At 33.7% G+C, this 16,858-nt stretch overlaps 1 protein-coding gene and 2 long non-coding RNA genes across 4 annotated transcripts in view; 2 read left to right on the top strand and 1 right to left on the bottom strand.

The window, feature by feature from the left end:
* MESR6 (misexpression suppressor of ras 6) overlaps nt 1–16,858 on the top strand; it is a 593,526-nt gene that overhangs the window by 152,660 nt on the left and 424,008 nt on the right. The gene's annotated exons all lie outside the window — the stretch shown is intronic.
* The window catches only part of LOC114930575 (uncharacterized), a 55,962-nt gene that overhangs the window by 29,415 nt on the left and 9,689 nt on the right, over nt 1–16,858 (top strand). The gene's annotated exons all lie outside the window — the stretch shown is intronic.
* Nucleotides 12,104–14,149, bottom strand: LOC146722529 (uncharacterized). Its single transcript, XR_014925115.1, has 4 exons — nt 13,668–14,149; nt 13,134–13,289; nt 12,672–13,006; nt 12,104–12,598 (listed from the first exon to the last, which is right to left on the bottom strand). It is a non-coding gene; the product is annotated as an uncharacterized LOC146722529 (long non-coding RNA).

Genomic DNA, 16,858 nt, shown 5'->3' with positions numbered 1-16,858 from the left:
AGAGGAATTTCAAAATCGAGTGTTATGATCGTTTGTCGATGAAAAAATCTGACGATTTGTATTTTTTTTTTCTATTGAAAGTATAATACATATTTCGAAATATAGTCTAAGATGAGAGATAGAGAGTGAGAGACACCGTTAAGAATAATCCTTTCTCGTGTTGATAATATCAGTGATTTATACATCATTTAAATATAATGAACAAGTTTTAATATTGATGCTCCAGAAAATTGCACATTAAAACTTAATACTCTTTTGCAAATTGAATGCATTTATTTAACAAATAAATTTATTAAAAACATAAATGTTTGTAAGTTCAAGAAAAAACGCAAAAATTTTTTGTGGACATATATTTTACTCTGTTCTGTTAATTTACAGTGGAATTGATGGTTGGAAATTAAAATGTGTGTTGTCCATATTGACACGACGAAAGCAATTTTGCGAAAGTGAAACAAACAGCAATTTTTTAACGGATGTGGTCGGGGTTGATTGCTGGCCGAATTCAGTTTCGAGGCAGCGAGCGTGAAGAACAAAAAAAAAAAAAACGAAAAGCAAAACAACGGTGAGGCTTGTAAACGTCGTACGTGCGCGCGGGGCGGAAGTTTTCGCAGAGAAAATTGGAAAATAATAAATTGGCAAACTACTTTAAAGAAATTAGCGAGGTCCGCCCGGATGCTTCCCGGTGAAATCTTTTTTTTCCTCTCGCTTTCTCTCTCTCTCTCTCTCTCATCCCGCGACTCTCGCCGTAAACTCTTCCGTCCTCGTTGATATTGATTAATTTGCTTAAAAAGTTCCCTGGTAGCGCCGCCGCATCCGCTCTTCTTTTGCTCTTATTTTTGTATACGCTCACCCGATAAAATGACGAGACGTTGGACGATAAAGATTTCAGAAATTAGTTTCAGGTACACAGTGGTGGAGAATAAACGTCGCAACGCGATCAGAACATCCGTTTCTCTAAGAAAGTATCTTCCAGAAATATCTCTATATAATGATCTCTCTCTATATATATGTATCAATTTATGAGTCTAGACCAAATGAAGTAATTATTGATTATTACTGAGCAACTTTATGAGTTTGGATTTTTAGACAACGTAATAAAAGACTTAGGTTATGACCATGATTATCTTTCATATATCATATTTATATGATTATTCAATGATTGAATTATGATTTGCAAAATTAATTTATATTTTACAATACATCAACATTTTTTTTAAAACCAATAAAAAAATCACTCATATTTATGAGATATTTATCAATGTATAATTGCAAGATTTACAAATGAATATAATATAATTTTAAATAACTAATTATATGATTTTGTTCCATTATATTGTTTGCAAATTTATGAAAGAAAACACGAATGTCGCGTTTTCGAATCGTAAGTAGACGATTTTTTTCCATCTTTATTTCGATCTCTTCACGCGCGGTCTGTATAAAAGAGGAAAGACACAATCGGCTTATGTTAATGTCCGGATAAAAATACACCTACCGTCCATTGTTCCACGGCCAGTAAGATCTTTTCTCGTCGACGAGAAACCAATGGAAATACAAGTGGGAAAAAGAACGACGCGGAAAGAGAATGATGGTGTCGTATAGTCGTTTTCCTCGTTCGTGAAATGAGATCGTATGAAAGGAAAATATATACGCGCGTTGAACGAAATCTACAGCCGCGTATACTATCTTGTTTTTCCATTTATAGAAAATGTATTGCCTCGTCTCTTACTTATACGATTCGCTTCGAAAATTGTTATTACGACAGAAATTCTAAGTTATATGCTCTCTACTTAAAAGATTACAGATCTCGTTATATGCATACTTTGATTACGAAGAGTTTAAAACTCTATGCGATTTGTAAAATTATATTAACTGGATTTATAGTTTGTAAAAATTAATTGCTATGCAAAAATTAAATATCTATATATAATAATATTTAGCTTAATTTTTATAATAATAAAAATTCATTAAAATATTATTTCCTCGATTAATTGTGCATTTTACATCATAGTACATATATATATATGCGCGTTTGTGCATGCACTTTATTAAGGATTGCGAGTGCATAGAAGCATTTTCACGCTCGCCAAACATATGTCACGCGGATGCAACAAAGGTTCCGATTCATTGAACATCGAATGGTAGGTGATGCCGATCGCTTAGCCGTTTAGGGTCGCTGCAACTAATCGAAGGGTCATCGGGAAGGGTTTGTTTAAAACATCCGGGTTGTACGATCGAAAGATTATGAGTGCGTTTAATGGCGCTGGCAAAAAAACGTGAAAATGCAAGATGCTTATCGCAGGCAGAGCAATATAATTGCTTTGTCGGGATTTGCTCGGCGGACAAAATTCAATCGCTTTCATTTATCTAGATCGTCTTCTCTCGTCTTGTTCTTTTATCAGACTGGGATTATTATCCCGTTTAAATCACTCTTCGATTTATCTTTAGAGAAGAGTCTCTCCGTTGACCTTAAATACTCTCTTTCCAAACATTTAACTTGCTCGTCTTATATCGGTGCTACTTAGAACCGACTTATAATGCAAAACAAAAGTATAAGATCGCGCACTGTATTTTTGATCATCCGTAAAACGAAATTTACGATCGTCGGAAGAGCAGATCGGATTATTGTTTTACTACGCGATCTTCGGTACTCCGACAATTCGTTTGTGCAGTAAGTCGAATTATTCTCGAAGTTAGATAGTCCATCGATGTATGCGTGAGAGCACGAACACTGGCAAATCGGTGTTGGTGACCTTATCACGTGTGCCTGTGTACATACACACATACACACACACACACACACACATCACAGCCGAATCTGGAAACGTCCATATAGTCCCATGTAAAGTTAACGAGACGACCAGGAAACTTTCGCATGAATACGAAAGTGGGGCGTCCTGCCTGTGTTCACGTCGCCCATTTATATTTAAGGTGACGGTACGTCGACTAGATTGGATGGTTATGGCATTAATATGTTTGTGCCCCGCGTGTTACCTCGGAAAGGAGCCTACCAAGAAAGACGAGGGTGCTCTAGGACGGGAAAACATTTCCATTGGTTTGGAAAATGTAACACAAATGTAAAACGACTTCATATGAAAAATTCAAAAATATTGTATACACACATATATATATACATATTTCCACTAACAATTCCCGTTTTTGTTATTTTTATTACATTTTATTATTTTTAAAACAATAACATATATTTTTTAATTTGTATTTTAATGTTTTTTTTTATTTAGATATTTTGTCGGAAGGGCGAAATTGATAAAGGCAAGAATGATATTGGAAAAGTAGACATTAATTGGATTTAATTATTATCGCGACATATCTCGTTTATTTATTTGAGAACGGTATGTACTAAATTATTATATTTTACTGTATTTTACTACATGTAATTATGACAACGTTATTTATTTTCATAGCAGCCTAGGGGCATGGGTGTAATAAAGTATATTGTCTCGCTTTGATTGCCAATAAATGTATGGAACATAATTATCTCAATAAAGGTGTAAAAGTCACATTTATACGTATCTTTTACAATCGTACAAATAAAAACATGTTAATCCTTTATCAATTTTATCCAAATTCACAAAAAAAAAATGCATTTTGAATATTCGAAATAATATGATGGCGAATAAATTATGTGATGTACGGTGGACCTTGTATGCATATCGCGCAATTTTGGCAAAATATCTCCGGGATGCGGCGCATTTATTCAACCATCAAAACGCGCATCTCGACCAACCAACATTACAAAAGCGAAATGCTTTCTCGTCCCAAGATACACGTGTGCAAATACACGTAGGCGTGTATGTGGAAGCAACGCGCGAGCGCGCGCGCGCGCGCGCATGTGTGTGTGTGTGTATGTACGTGTGTAACAAAGGATAGAGAAAGGGTAGCGTGTACAGCTCGTATTGACGCCCACGTGGGCGCATGCGCGTCGAAATGGCTTGCCACCCTTACGGGAACACACACCCACGCACCACCGGCGCGATAACCACTCACACACCCGCCGTCAAATATCATGCTCGTGTGTGTCTTTCGTACTTCTCTCCTTGAACTCAGGTATACACCCACCTACGGCGCTTTACCCGGCATTCTCAAGTTTTTCATTTCGTTTGCTATTTTTCATTTCCACGCAACCTCTCCGCGCCGTTGTCGAGGGATGGAGATAGAGAAATGTAGTTGAAACTTCCGTTCCTGGCATCTTTCAGATTCTCTCCCACCCATTCTTGGCGAGAGATCGCTTCTCATATTGTTGCATTGGAAATTGCGAGTGTCGTTCGCGTTTCTTTCCTCAAAGTAAGACGCTTTTCGTCTTCATCGTATTCAATTAAGCTAGCGTTTAAAGCACGAACGATTAAATCGATAAATCACTTAATGCATTTATCAATTAAAATAGAAACTTATATTGTTAGTCAATCTTATTACCGAGAATAAACGACAATCTTGTCACGTAGAAAAATAAGAATTGTTTAATAATTAATACATTATTATTTCTCTTTCGCACATGTTTATTATTATTCAGAAAAAATCTCATTTCTTGATGACGAATAAATCGTCGAAATCAATTGCTTTATTTGTTTGAAATAAATTTACCATTCTGCCAATAAAAGTAAATATAAGTAGCCTATTGGTTCGTCTTGGCAAGTTCGAGTCGCGATCCGAGGTACAAGTTACTTTTCGACAGTAACGAGCAAGAAACGCGAACGCGGCCGCGAGTAAAATCGCGCTCAGTCACTTGGTCGCTCAAGAGGATTTATAAAGAGCACCGGCGCGCCAATTCAAGGAGTCCCTTTTTCTTGAAACCGCGATAACCGCGACTTCGTTCTCATTTAGACGACGAATTAAGATAAAAGAGGAGCAAAGTCGCCTGCGCGGATTTGCCGCCAAGCGGAGCCGAGAGCAGAGGCGAACGAGCGAGCCAAGCTGCTGGAGGGTGGAAGCTTCTGAAAGCCGGAAGGACGAAGGCAGACGCTCCCCCTAACGAGATTAATTCGTTTTATATGCGACCGCGCCACCGCCACTCTGTAGCAACATGAAAGTAACTCCTGGCAGATTGCGAAAGGCGTTTCACTCCGGTAGTTGTCTTGGTCTCCTTCTACGGCGAGGCTGATCCTGCCAACAGGGAGGATCTCTGAAAAGATTGAAAATTGATCCATGATCGCAATAAGCTAGCTGGTTGACGGTGTCGTGAGAGGCTTCCTTTGAAAAATTGCTAGTCTTGGATGACTATCTTCGTGTAACCGTGCTGGCGCGACATTAACGTAACTCTATCGGTCTGTGCTACGGCGTCGATAGATACTTTTCAACTTCTTTTTTTTTTTTTCTTAATTGACGACGTTTTGTTACGTCAATATCACATTTTTTATTTTCTTCACATTTTATTGTTATATTTGATTTTTATTAAATTTAATTAATTCACATCTTATTATTATTAAATTACTATAATTTTTGAATATAAAAAAAGATTATAATTAACAGACGAGAGGCATTATTATTTTTTATTTTTGTAAAAAATTTTAATTTCTTTTCTGCAATATACAAGAATTATTCCAAAATAATCGTGATATTAGTGTATTAATATACACGAATTTAATAATTGTTTAAATTTTATTTTTATGTAAGACGTTAGTTTCTGTTAAATACGTCTCCCACTATCAAATGATTCACAGTTGAAAAAAGAGTTTCTCTCTGACTTCGCGATAACGCTGGGTATAGGCAGTGCTGTTGCCTCGAAAAAATCATTTCCCCGGAACAAATCGGGAGGAAGGCAGCTCGTTGAAATGCACGGCGTTCGAAGCGTCAAAGGGAAGGCAAAGTCTGCAGAGCAATTCCGTCTCGAGTGCGTTTACGCCGATGTGCATCCCTCTCTCTCTCTCTCTCTCCCCAGTATAGCCACATGGTGACTATAGGTATATGCCAGAGACGAAAGAGAGCTTCGAAAGAGGGAAAGATAAATCGAGAGAGTGGCTGCGAGGCAGAAACGGCGAGCAGAAAGAGGGAGGTGCAGGAAAAGAAAGAGAAGGAAAACGGACAGGGCGACACGGGCTGCAGGGTGTGTAGGGGTGGTTCGTGGAGCCGTTCGTGTTTTATCTCCGGGTGAGTCCGCCGAAGTCGGGGTGGAAAAACGGGGTAAAGGGTTAGGGAACTGAAGAGCAGTAGACTCGGAAGGGTTGGGTCGGCTGGCTGGCTGGCTGGCTGGCTGGCTGGCTGGCATTGATCTGCACTGCTCCCAGCCACCCCGTGTGTCGGCTTTTCTTAGTACAGTCGCCTCCTCTACCTCCTCTACCTCCGCCACCGCCGTCTTCTCAACCTCCACCACCACCACCGCCTCTTTCTCTTCTTCTTTTTTCCTCCGAGAGCTACTATCACCACTACTACCACCTATGCCGGCTAGCCACCCAGTCAGCCAGCCGCCTCTCCAATCTCCCATCGCTCTTTTCATCATTCCCTCTTCTCTACGCCAGCTTCTTTCTTTCTTCACGCTTGGCCCGCACACACAGGCCCGATCCCGGGACTCACCTCTCAAGGGCGCCTATCCTTCTTTCTTTCCTTCCATGTACTTCCCTTCTCTCTCGCGCTTCTCTTTCGCTTCCTCTTCCGCCTCTGTGAAGGGATCATGAGAAGAGCTGCTGTGCAGTCAGCGGTGCACGAACCCTCTTGCCCTTGCTCTCATCGAATCCGACTAGCTCTCGTGAGGAGAGAGATAGTCATGCGATGATGAAATTTTCGTACGCTTCAATTTTCTGCCTCGACGATGTATCTGACTCTTACGTTTTTAATCAAAAATATATTGATGAAAGAAGTACTTAATTTGAATATCAAATTTGGAAAATATATCACGCGAATATATATATCGTATTAATATTGATTAAAAAATAAGCGAATTATTCAGACATATGGAAATTATATATATAAAATAAAATATATTTATATATGTAATTTGCAAAATATTTACATATATTTATATATTAAGCAAATATTTTATTATTATTATTATTACTACGTTTATTTTATTTATAGAAATTATTTTGAACGGAATTATTGACACAGATTATTTATTATAATATTTATTAAATTTTATTTTAAATTTTATGTTTGCCTGTTTATCGATAAATAATATTTTGCTGTGTCGGACATCGAAGTTATTAAGGCTTGTTTTCGTTAGATGAAATTTTCTTTTTAAATAGATATGAAAACACAGGGAGGAGTTATAATTAATTTTATTTGACATATAAATTTTGTACTCTGTATTTTCAAGAGCAACAAAGTAGCCTAATGAATCTCGCATTGCGCTGACCATTCCAATAGTTCCGATACGATAGGGTTGAGCGACCGAGGTTCGGAAGAAATAGTGATTATTAAAGGCTGACCTACGAGATGCTGAGCAAGGATGAGAGGGCGTTCACTAATCCCCCGCTATTACGTTACACCATCGACAATTTATTGAACGTGAACCAACGCGAGGTTAGAAGCGAGAGTTCCCCCAAGATAATGACTCTTCTGCAACGATCCCTTTAAATAAGGTCGAGATAAATCGGGCCAAGTCGAAGATCAGTTTTACGTGTCTGTTTATTTTTCTTCTCTAAAAATTCATGTGCATTCAATTAAATTGATCAATATGACTTTTTTTCATTCTCTCTGTGATATTTTTTTTAATATTTTTGATAAATGTGTAAAATTGTTTTTCTGTAAATTGTCACAAGTGAATCTTTATAATAGAGACGTACTGATAATAAGTTTTTTATTCGCGAAAATTAATATCTTATTTTATTCTTCAAGGGAGGTTTATAACTAGTTTTTAGTTTCTGACAAATTTTTGCTAAACACATACAATTCCGTTTATACAGTTTTTTTTGTAAAGTCTTAAAGTAAACATAATATAGTTTAGAGGAACTCTGTACAATAATTCATATATATAAAAACTGCGTTAATATGAAACAAGTTGAAATAACAAAAATGATCAGAGAAATAAAAAATATAAAACTTAATTAAAACTATACACATTTTATAAAAATTTACTTGCTAAAAAAAATTCATTTTTGAACATGATTTATTGTTTTCTTTTTTTTTTTATTGATGTTTAAAAATATATTCTAAAAATTTAATAAAATGTGTATTAAAGATTGGACGATTAAAATTAGGTCTCTCGGAGGACAGAAAAATATTTGCATGAATCAACTTGACAGTTATAACAGCTGTTACCATTTTTTCGAGTAAGAAAAATTCCTATAACAAAAACTGTTCCGTATTAAAACAGACACGTGGCATGACTCGAGAATTTAAGACGGCAGTCTTCCCACGCGTATATCTTAACCCTTATCCGTATCTAACCTCTCTCTCAACCCTTTCGCTCCCTTTGCTCTCGAGATCCCCCGGGCATATTCCATTGAAATCTACATACGAAAAGGAGGAGTGCTTTCCCATGTCCCTATCTCGCGGACACCAGGCAACCTATCCATCCCAAAGAAACCTAATCTTTTTACCCTCGAGACGAGAGAAATTCTTGGAAAACGTTAGTCACGTGACATATTCAAATTTTAAAAGATTACTTTACGCGCGCCACAGAAAACGAAGAAGAATTGCAATTCGCGTAATGGAACGTCAGATTTCAGATAAATCCGACGATGTAACGTGACCGTGTTAAAATATATAGAATTGTTGAGTGCATGGCTCTTCGGTTATTACTAGTAATATCTCATATATATTTCGTATTTTGTAAAATTTCATACGGCCATTTTATTTATTAAGTAATACAAATTTCTTAATACGTTCTATCATTAATTCTTCGCTCTACTATCAGTAATCTTTCATACGGTTTCTATATTTTGTGAAATGTAATGTAAAATATCGTTCAAACATTTTAATTTTTAAACCCGAATAAATGTTCTTCAAAATTTCTACAGTTACTTCTATGAACAGATTTTACCCGAAGGTTATCGAACAGCGAGAGGTTCTGTCGCATTTTCGAGAAGCTGAATGTAATTAAATACGGTACGAATCAATCGAATAAAGAAGTAGACGGTTAACGTGGAACAGAAAAAAAAAAAGAAAAGAAAAGAAAAAGTAGATAGAGGAGCACGATCGATAGCTCTCGGGTGCCAACTGGGCGCGACATCTGCATGCAGATGCATCCCGAGTGTTCTCATGTTACTCAGGTGGCGACTGACTTTCTGAATAAATTACCGGCGCGAGAAACGAAAGTCCCTGAAACATTTATAGACACCCTGTTGTGTACACGGATGCGCTACGGGGATAATGGGCCTACCTGGGTTCTTCAACCCCTTCCGCTTCTTTGGCCGCCGGCTGCACGATAGCGGACCCCACTTTACGCTCGTTATGCCATTATTTCTCGAGTCAGTTTATTACCGTCGACCTGTGTCACCCTTTATGCAGAATAATTTGATATCCCTGGTATATCGAAGGGCATGAGACTTGAACGGTGCGCGACCGTTTTTCGCGTTACTCGCATCTGAATTTTTGTCGATTGTAAATGACATTATTATAATTGCACTGTGAAACTAATCGCACATAAATTTATTAGGGAATAAACTATTGTATTTTCAATCTCTAAAAACTCACCTTTAAAAAAAGGTAAAAAAAGGCGACCAGTTAAGGGCACGCCATTAACAAAAATTATCCATTGCAAACCCATGTACAATAGAATTGTATGAAAAATTATCGATTATAAACCCATGTACAATCGTAACAAAAGTAATGAAATAAAAAAAAAATTGCGCTAAGTGAAAGTAGAAACTTGTACCAGTGGAAAATTAAAGTTGCAGACATATATAGAGTCGTATAATGAATCAATAAAAATTTAAATTTGCAAATGTAGAATTGTACCATAAAAAAACTTATCTTTTAAAAAAAAAGATAAACAAGATGCCAAGTCCATGCGCCATGTGAAAAAGTGTTAAACAAAAAAGTATTTTTAAGTAAAAAAATCTATCAATTGACAAAAATTTATGTTCTAAAATTAATATCTCTACAAAAAGTAATGTCCAATTATTGCGCGAATAAATAAACATTTTTATAAAAAATTAAAATTTAAAAACTTATGCAAATTTAAAATTAATATAAAATAAAAAGAAATAAAAAAATTTTAGTTAAAAAAACTGGGCGCGCTGCTAAATAATATTCTAATGATATTAAAATTAAATTGTTACTTTTAAACTCATTGCAGCGCGCCCAGTTTTTTTAACTAAAATTTTTTTATTTCTTTTTATTTTATATTAATTTTAAATTTGCATAAGTTTTTAAATTTTAATTTTTTATAAAAATGTTTATTTATTCGCGCAATAATTGGACATTACTTTTTGTAGAGATATTAATTTTAGAACATAAATTTTTGTCAATTGATAGATTTTTTTACTTAAAAATACTTTTTTGTTTAACACTTTTTCACATGGCGCATGGACTTGGCATCTTGTTTATCTTTTTTTTTAAAAGATAAGTTTTTTTATGGTACAATTCTACATTTGCAAATTTAAATTTTTATTGATTCATTATACGACTCTATATATGTCTGCAACTTTAATTTTCCACTGGTACAAGTTTCTACTTTCACTTGGCGCAATTTTTTTTTTATTTCATTACTTTTGTTACGATTGTACATGGGTTTATAGTCGATAATTTTTCATACAATTCTATTGTACATGGGTTTGCAATGGATAATTTTTGTTAATGGCGTGCCCTTAACTGGTCGCCTTTTTTTACCTTTTTTTAAAGGTGAGTTTTTAGAGATTATATCATTCATTTTTGTATATGATAAGTATCTTTAAATAAATAAGCAAATTCAATTTTTCTGGCATTTTCTTATTTTAGGTACATATATATCCAATAATTAATATACAAAATTAAATATTATTTATCACACAATTTGTATCAAAATAATATATTTTTAAAAATTTATTTTAAATTTATTTAATCATTTTTATCATTGTGATTGTAGTGGCAAGGATTTTATTGCTCAGTGTCATTGCAAGCATCTGGCCTGTATATACCATAATATATTGTGTAATACATTGGCTAAGTATGACAATATGGATTTTGATAGATTCCCATGGAATATTGGAATTTTGTCGGACTTGCAGTCATCCACCACATATGCAGCCTACAATTAAAGAACGCATTTATTCCATATTATTTGCTTCCGTTATTGGCATAGTGCACATTTTTATATATCTCAATGCTGTAGATAGCAAAACATTTTGAAAACATCTATCTTTCTATGTTATCTGCTTTTTTGAAAATATTGCAGCAAATTTATTATGGCAATATGCTTGTCCTCCTGCAGTTAAAGAGGCTTAGTACTTTAATATAATCTTTATTATTTGTATAATTTCCTTTTTCTTGGGAATTACAGCAATGCTTTTGTACTATATTGTCTTGCATCCCTCAAAAAGACAACATACTTCAAACGCACCAGTTCAAGCAATGTAACTTTGATATTTATTTACTTTAAAAAATGAGAGATAAACTATACAATATGCAATTAACCTTATCTTATGACTTTTATAAATCTTATGATAAAATCTAACTCTCTCTTAATCTTTATTATGAAAAGAATCTCGGTATTATATGAAATAATTTCATTGTAATTAATAGTTTAACTTTCAAAAATTTTGCAAAATAAAATAACTCATACATTGTATTTCTATCATATATATAAAAAAAAGATAGGTAAATATAAATAAATAAATATATATTTATGATATACAATAAATAAATATATATTTATATATATATATATATATATATATATATATAAATATATATATAAAATGTTGGATTTTTATTATATATATATAATTTTAAAAAATCTTTTTTATATGCTATTGAATTTTAATACATACAATTTTGATTATATGTATTTTAATTGATTATATTTATAAGTATTTTTATATTATCTTAAAAAGACTGCATAGAATTATTTGTGCGGCACTCTTATATGTATGTATAATTAATAGGGACCAACTACACATTTTTTTTTCCACTGAATAAAAACAATCTCAATATTAAAATTAAATTATAAAAAAGATACTGTGATATTTTATTGATGAGAAATGTACATTTATAATTGTATTAAATACAAAAATAAACATGCCATGAATTACTATATATACATATTTTCATAATTATCAAACTTAAAAATATAATATTGTTACCAAAGAAGAAAGCACTATTTAAAAACTCTAAAAGTTCATAATTTGTTAAATTAGTAATTAAATACTGCATTTTGTATAATTTTTAAGCTTTATTCTTTTATTTTTTTTTTATTTAATTGAATAGATATTAACATCCAATGTAGCATACAGATTAAATTAACAACCAAAAAAATAAATCTTAACTTTGAAATATATTTTTGTTTCTTTTAAATATCAATCAACTGGATTTTGTACTACTATTAATATGAATTCTTTATCTGGTGCCATCATAATTTTATGTTTTTTGCTACGTATGCGCAAGAAAGTTAAATCATTTGTTGGATTCAAGTCACGTACGACAGAACGAGCTCTATCTGACAATTGACTTATCAAACCTGCGTATTGAACTGTTGTCGTATTATCTAATGTTGACTTTATAGGAATACCTAAAACAAATATAATTTTATAAATTTTTGTTTACAACTACAAGTAAATCATGTCAATGATCTCATGTAATACCTTCTGCATTCACCACTATTGTTCCAACTACCCTTTTATGAGACTGAATTTGTTTCATAGTTTCTTCAACCTCTTATAAATTATTTCATCGAAATTTATTAATAAAATTTTTATTTTAAATATTCCAATAACAGAAGCAAATCATATGGAATAAATGCGTTCTTTAATTGTAGGCTGCATATGTGGTGGATGACTGTAAGTCCGACAAAATTCCAATATTCCATGGGAATCTATCAAAATCTATATTGTCATACTTAGCCAATGTATTACACAATATATTATGGTATATACAGGCCAGATGCTTGCAATGACACTGAGCAATAAGATCCTTGCCACTACAATCACAATGATAAAAATGATTAAATAAATTTAAAATAAATTTTAAAAAATATATTATTTTGATACAAAGTGTGTGATGAATAATATTTAATTTTGTATATTAATTATTGGATATATATGTACCTGCAATAAGAAAATGCCAGAAAAATTGTAAAATAGTTCCTATAGCACTGATATTAGATTTATCTTGTTAAGCTAATCGAATGCTGCGATGATAACTAGCCATTGCCCAACCCATGCTCACAAGTGAGCTGATAATGCTACCTGCTTGATGTACAACTGAAAAAAATATAGAAGCTAATTAAGAAAATTATTAAAAATATATGCATACTCATACATGGGCATTTATATAATTGAAATATTATTGAAATAATAGCAAAATATCTGATTTTGTATCACAGACTGTAAACTTGCACATAAATTATTATGACAATAAATTTGCAAATAATAACATTAAAATTGAATGTAAAAATTGAAATTGAAAATATCTAACCCCGCACGCTGTCAATATAGCGGAGGGCAACTATTATTAAAAATATATGCATACTCATACATAGGCATTTATATAATTGAAATATTATTGAAATATTATGACCATAAATTTGCAAATAATAACATTAAAATTGAATGTAAAAATTGAAATTGAAAATATCTAACCCCGCACGTTGATTGATTGAAAATATCTAACCCCGCACGCTGTCAATATAGCGGAGGGCAACTATCGCCGTCTGTTGTAAAACGTGCGAGATGGACATTTCCAATACATGCATCTATTTATGTGTTGTGTACGTGTGATATATGTGTGCGCATGTGTTGTATACGTGTGAATACGTGTAGCACGATACTACTATGTTTGCGTGGTCGATGATGACAATGATGACGGGGACGTTTCTTAAAAGAAATTTTTCATATTTCGACTTTGCATTTTTATATCTCTGCTTACAAATCACGTAGAGCAGAAATAAAGACACTTTTATTATATAATTCAAACTCAATCTATCGATTAAGTCTAGTATAAACTCGATTGCTTCAGCCGTTATTGAGAATTCGAAATATTATAAAGACTCAAATGTCCGACTCGCGTTAAGATACACGGTGTCTCGGCTACGTCCTTAACTGGTCGCGAGACACTACCGTGTCTCTTGACTATGTACACAGAATAAGCCTGGAATTTCATATATTCATCTATTAATATATCACAGCTTATTATATAGAGTGTATTATTTTGTTTTAATTTATTTTTATTATTTTTTCTCTCTCTCTCTCTTCTTTTTGTCAAATATTTACAACAGAAACTATCTGTACATTAAAATGCAATTTTCCTATAATACAAATAAACATCTTTTCATAAATAGTTAAAAAAGAATCTTTTGGAGCGCTTTTTACACATATACTGATCAGTTAGAAGATAGATATTATTTTGTTTTAATTCATTTTTATTATTTTCTCTCTCTCTCTTCGTCAAATATTTACAACAGAAACTATCTGTACATTAAAATGCAATTTTCCTATAATACAAATAAACATCTTTTCATAAATAGTTGAAAGAGAATCTTTCGGAGCGCTTTTTACACATATACTGATCTGAATTAGAAGATAGTCTCGGTTAGATATTGTTTCAATTTGACATATCTCATGAGATATCTTCACAAGATATTCCATATGGGAATTGCACGTGTAAAAGATGGGGACTTTACGCGACAATAAAAAATGCCGACGCGTTAAGAAAAAAAGCAGGATAAATGCGAGTTTGCAATAACGCGCGTACAAGTCAACGGTGGTGTTTCTGAATGACGGCAGACGTCTCGCTTTGCCGCGTGTACAAACGACTTCTTGTTCGCAAAACAGAAATTACCGCGGCGCAGCGTGGCGCTGAGGAAGGACAGTGGAGAGATGAGGACACGAAGATTCCATTACGGGGTAACCGGCGGTAATGAATGGAAGACACCCCCTTGTACCACCCCGAGATCTCCTACCCCTGAATTTCTCGTTCACTTCTCGCTCCCCGCCACCCCTTCTTTCCCCCATCATCTTTCTCTCTCTCTCTCTCACTCTCACCGTTGTAATGGCTTGTCCTCCTTGCACCATCTTTACTACGACCAGGGAAGGCCAGCGTAATTTTCCTCTCGGTAAAAAATACTCTCGTTTAACTTTTCCTCGCTCATTATTCCCTGCCGCCCTGACCTAACCCGACTTGACCCCGAAGGCGGCTTCCTTTAATAACCTAGAAAGAAAGAAGAGTGCCGACAACGGCGTTAGGAAGCGAGAGAGATATAGGAAGCAAGACTGGAAGAGACCGAAACGGGAGGAAGAGAGACAGGAGTAACGCCAAGGGCAATCCTTGGATGCTAATTTGTAACTGGGCTACTTCCGGGACAGTGGTTCCCCGTCGTGCAAAACTTTATCTTACTATCATTCTCAAATTACGAGAGCTCTATTTGCATGCGAATTGAACATGGCACGACGAGAATTAGGAAAGTTTTCTACGAATGCAATGACCTTCCGCGTTCTAAAAACTTTTATTCTTATATCATTTAAGCATTATTAATTTGACGAATTATTATTGCGGTCGCTTTTTTGTATATAATTATTTTTTTTTGTGCATAATTATTAAAAATATTATAAATGATTTTATTAGACGATACCGTCGTTTTATTAATGATTTCCTCGGCGTTGTCGTAATCGGTCTATTCGTGTAAAGACATGAACAAGATAGAACATTATTTAATAAATTTATTAAACTAAATTAATTAGGTATTTTGAAAACTTTTCTATTTAATTTATAACAACTTTTAAATATGTAATTTCTAATATTTCAGCATAATATTTTTTGTGAATTAGAAAAAGCGCATTTTATTTTTATGATGCAGACAAATAAATATTTTTGTTTTTAGAAAACTAAGATTCATCGGTTTTATACATATTAAAGTAAAATTTACAGTAGCATAATTAATTTTATAATTATCCGGAACAAATAAATTGAGATAATAGATAATAGACAGAGAATTAATATATAGAATAAAAGCGCATAATATTTGCATTGAAAAGTTCGAGACAGCTAACTAAACGTGACGATAACGCCAAAGAAATCGTTAATAAAACGACGGTATAATCGGAAGGATGAGCACCTTGAAAGATCCTCCGGTGGCACGGCGAGGGATGGTTTTCCTTGCATCGGCAATTAGTCTCATCCCCCCTGGATACCCTTCGTTCTATCCTACCGGTTATAGCAACCAACCCCATCCATGGCATTTAATTACCTTACCAACCCCAGGCTAACAGCCTCGGGGCCAAGGTCACGAGCCATTCAACTCCTCGTATTTCTCAGTCCATAGAGGCACACTGACCGCATTTGCCCTTAAGCCCTGTTTCTAAGTGTCAATTGTTTCACGCGAATTCGAAATTCTCTCGCGATTTACATTGTAATTTGCTATCACTTTTGCTTTTCCAAATCGGTGAATATCGACGATCGTAGTCATTATTTTTATGAGTTAAAATTATAATAAATGAGAAAAGAAATTTAATATGACGTTCAAAATTATTTCATTTTGTTATTAGTTTCTATTATTATATTGTACTTTCTCTTATAATTTCAATCTTTTTTTGAGGATTTCTTTAATTTATCTAATACACATTTAATTTGTTTCGCCACCTGAAATTTATGGCGGGTTTTAATCAACAAATAAAAGGCAATAAGAGCTAGATAAGTTCTATAATAGAAATATATTTGTGAAAAGATAATAATTTATAATTTATGTTATAAATCTTTTCACAAATATATTTCTATTATAGAACTTATCTAGCTCTTATTGCCTTTTATTTGTTGATTAAAATCTTCTAAAGAGCCG

Source organism: Nylanderia fulva, unplaced genomic scaffold (assembly GCF_048542155.1).
Source record: "Nylanderia fulva isolate GAGA-0341 unplaced genomic scaffold, ASM4854215v1 Scaffold30, whole genome shotgun sequence".
In the NCBI taxonomy this organism is placed as follows: domain Eukaryota; kingdom Metazoa; phylum Arthropoda; class Insecta; order Hymenoptera; family Formicidae; genus Nylanderia; species Nylanderia fulva.
Note: the sequence above shows the minus strand (reverse complement) of the source record. Positions and strands in the feature narration are given on the sequence as shown.